The sequence below is a fragment of the Cebus imitator genome, unplaced genomic scaffold, assembly GCF_001604975.1.
Source record: "Cebus imitator isolate Cc_AM_T3 unplaced genomic scaffold, Cebus_imitator-1.0 Scaffold346, whole genome shotgun sequence".
NCBI lineage: Eukaryota > Metazoa > Chordata > Mammalia > Primates > Cebidae > Cebus > Cebus imitator.
Window position 1 is genome coordinate 1,001,219 of NW_016107661.1, and position 4,196 is coordinate 1,005,414.

General features: G+C 40.8%; 1 protein-coding gene across 1 annotated transcript in view; it reads left to right on the forward strand.

Moving 5' to 3' along the window:
* The window catches only part of LOC108287505 (serine/arginine-rich splicing factor SR45), a 1,472,561-nt gene that overhangs the window by 46,269 nt on the left and 1,422,096 nt on the right, over positions 1-4,196 (forward strand). The gene's annotated exons all lie outside the window — the stretch shown is intronic.

Genomic DNA, 4,196 nt, shown 5'->3' on the forward strand with positions numbered 1-4,196 from the left:
TTTTTTTTTTTTTTTTTTTTTTTTTGAGGCAGGCATTTGTTGCTGCAAACTTCCCTCTTACTATTACTTTTGCTGTATCCCGTAGGTTTTTGCATTATGTGTTTCCATTTTCTGTTTAAAGAAATTTTTTGATTTCCATCTTAATTTCTTCACTGACCCAATGGTCATTTAAGAACATGTTTAATGTCCATGTATTGGTATAGTTTCCAAATTTCTTCTTGTTATTGATTTCAAGTTTTATTTCATTGTGGTCTGAGAAGATATATGATGTGATTTTTTTTTTTTTTTTTTGGTATACCCTTTTGATATGGTTTGGCTGTGTCCCCACTCAGATCTCATGTTGAATTCCCACGTGTTGTGGGAGGGACCTAGTGGGAAGTAACTGAATCAAGGGGGCAGGTCTTTCCCATGCTATTCTTGTGGTAGTGAGTAAGTCTCATAAGATCTGATGGTTTTAAAAAGAGGAGTTCCCCTGAACAAGCTCTTTCTTTGCCTGCTGCCATCCTTGTAAGATGTGACTCACGTCTTTTTGACTTCTGCAATGATTGTGATGCCTCCCCAGCAATATGGAACTCTAAGTCCATTAAATCTCTTTCTTTTGTAAATTTCCCATTCTTGAATATGTCTTTATCAGCTATGTGAAAATGGACTAATACAGTAAATTGGTGCCAGAAGTGGGGTGTTACTGAAAGATATCTGAAAATGTGGAAGTGACTTTGGAACTGGGTAACAGGCAGAGGTTGGAACAGTTTGGAGGGCTCAGAAGGAGACAGAAAAATGTGGGAAAGTTTGGAAGAGACTTCCTAGAGACTTGCCCAAAATATTGATAGTGATATGGACAATAACATGCAGGCTGAGGTGGTCTCAGATGGAAATGAGGAACTTGTTGGGAACTGGAGCAAAGGTGACTTCTGTTACGTTTTAGCAAAGAGACTGGTGGTATTTTGCCCCTACCCTAGAGATTTGTGGAATTTTGAACTTGAGAGAGATTATTTAGGGTATCTGGTGGAAGACTTTTTTTTTTTTTTTTTTGATCTGAGGGGGTTATTTTAAAAGACCTGTCTTCAAGTTCATAGATTCTTTCTTTTGCTTGATCTAGTCTATTGTAAAGCTGTCAATTATATTTTATATTTCTTTAAATTATTTCTTCTAGGATTTGTGTTTAGTTCTTTGTAAGGCTATCTCTGTTGAATTTCTCATTCAGATCATGAATTGTTTTCCTGATGTTTTGTTTTTTGTATTCATTATCTGTGTTCTCTTGCATCTCACTGAGTTTCTTTAATATCATTATTCTGATTTTTTTTTCAGGCGTTTCATAGATTTTCTTTTCATTGGAATCTGTTGGTGGAGAATTATTGTGCTTCTTTGGAGGTGTTATGTTTTCTTATTCATATTTCTTGTGTCCTTATGTGACTATCTGTGCGTCTGACATAAGAGTCACTTCTTCCAGTTTTATGGATTGGCTTTTATAGGGAAGGACCTTTTCTTATACCTGTATCTATGGTGTTCGTTGAGTAGAGCACTTTGGCTTTGATTGTGAGTCGGTGCAGTGGTATAGTCTGCATATGGTTGCTATAGTTGTAATTGGCTTCAGTGGTGTCTGTGAGTTATTCAGTGGCTCAGACTGCAGTTGTTATTGGAGGCTGTGGTAAGGCTTTGCTGGGGATGGGGATGCCACAAAATCTTGTCCTTTGGCATCAGTGGTAGTGGTGGTAGGCCAGGTGTGTCAGTACTTGGAACCATGGGCAGCGGATGTGGGCACTGGTGATAGCCTGTCTGGGTGGGCCAATCCCTGGGCCTCCAGGTAGCTTCTTTGGTTGCTGGAAGTGGCAGCAGTGGGCCAGGTTTGGGCACGTGGGCCATTGGGTTCCTCGATGGTGTGTGTGGCAGGCTGATCTCTAGTTCCCCAGATGATGTGTGCAGGTTCTAGTGGTGGGTGGGCAGGCGTATACTCAGATCTCTCAGTAGTAAGTGTGAGCACTAGCTCTGGAGGCAGGGTGAGTCAATCTCCAGGCCACCAGATGGTGCATTCAGACACCAGCATATTCCTATGTGTTTCTAGATAAAATAATTTTTCAGAAAACCTGAGCATATATCCTATTAATACAACTTACCCATATCAGCTCTGCATGAGGAGAAAGGGGAATTCCCTCAGTAGAACAGTCAGAATGGAATCACAGATTAGTTTGAACCAGTCACTGGTAAGGGGGGTTAGGCTAAAATGATAGGCTTAGAATCTTAATCTTAGACTAGGGAATGGCAAGCTTTTTCCATAAAGAGGCAAATGGTAATATTTTAGGCTTTTGGTCCATATAACCTCTGTTGCAGTGACCCAATTATGCCATTGTAGCATAAAAGCATACATAGACAATGCATAAATGAGTGGACCTGGCTTTATTTCAATAAAACTTAATTTCTGCAAACAGTTAGAGGGCCAGATTTGGCCTGTGGTCTGTAGTTTGCCAACTCTGTTTAGACAAGTCACAATTTATTCCCTGGGGCTGGGCCAATGCTTTTCTAAAAAAGAAAAAAACAAGGCAACCTGCTATCAGAATAAAATAGGGGTTCTATTAAAAAGGAAGAAGAGGCTGGGTGGGGTGGCTCATGCCTATAATCTTAGCACTTTGGGAGGTTGAGGCAGGAGGGCCACTTGAGGCCAGGAGTTTGTAACCAGCCTGGGCAACATAGTGAGACCCTATCTCCACAAAGAATAAAAAAATTAGACAGGCATGGTGGCACATGCCTGTAGTCCTAGCTGTGTAGGAGGCTGAAGTAGGAAGATTGCTTGAACCCAGGATTTTGAGGTTAAAGTAAGCTCTGACTGTGCCACTGTACTCCAGCCTGGGCAAAGAGTGAGACTCTTGCTTTAAAAAACAGTTGGTTGGAGAAGAAATAAAGTATTTCTGGGTAGGTAACTGATAGTGTCAGGCCAAACTAGCTCTCTAGTCTTATTCAATGTAAATAAAGGCAATTAGAAGATCTCCATCTAGCTATTAAAAATTGGTTAAAATCTACAGAGATAAAGGATGATGACCCTTGTATCAGTTGTCACAGAATGCTGCGTAACAAGTCACTCCAAATCTCAGTGGCTTAATACAATTATTTATTTTCAAGGATCTGTGGGTCAGCTGAGGAATGGCTATTCCAGCATGAGCATGTCTGGGAAACTCTCCTTTGCTCTTGTTGTTTTTTATGTTCTGCTGGAAGCAGCAGCCTGGCCTGCGTTTGCTCTCATGGCGATAGCAGGAGTGAGCGAGCACAAGTGAATACATACTTTCCAAGTTTTTGGTCACGCAGATTAATATGTCATTGGCCAAAGCTAGACACATGACCAAACCCAACATTATGGGCTGGAGAAACATACTCTGAGTCTTCAGTGGGAGCAACTGCAGAGTCAAATGGCAGTCTTAGATACAGAGAGGACATGAATAGCTGGATCCATTAATGTGCCTTAATCAACCACAACCCTCTCACTGGCAATACAATAAAATAAATATTTGTTGAATGCGCTTGTGCCTGAATGCTTCTTCTGGCAGCAGCCCAGACAATGGGGGCCTGACTGGGGAGGGACCACAGCAGGGACTTGTTGTCTTGTAGATCTGGATGTAATTGTGTGCGGCAGACTCTACACTGACCGTGGCTGACTTGCTTTGTCCTGCGTCCCCAGGGGACAATGATTGGCTAATTTTATTTCTCAATAGTTTTGACAGAGTTGTTTTCAGGAGCCTAGGGAGCAAATCAGTTGTAGATTTGAATTTTGCTGGGGGTCAGATTTGTTGAATATATAGTCTTTTACATGCTGATACTTATTTCCATACCACAAAGAAGGCCAGCTATTAAGAGGCTGCTCTTAAATTCCTTTGCCCTGTGAACTCATAAGCTGTGTCTATGTGGGGGGCACAGACTTGTTAGAGCTGTTTCCTTTTATAATAACATTAGCCAACATTCTAAATGAATGCAGGAAATTAAATAGTCTTCCCCAGATGGGTACTTTGCCCTTCTAAAGTGAATTACACATTGTAAAATAAAACGCAGTCACGTTAAAAAAAATAAAAAGATCTGTGTGTTTGGTTGGTCTGGCTTCAGCAAAGATAACACTTGCCTCCAGAGTGGAAGATCTTTGTAATTCACAGTATTGCATATGACAGCCCCACATTTTGTTTTCTCTTCTTCTTCTTCTTTTTTTTTTTTTTAAC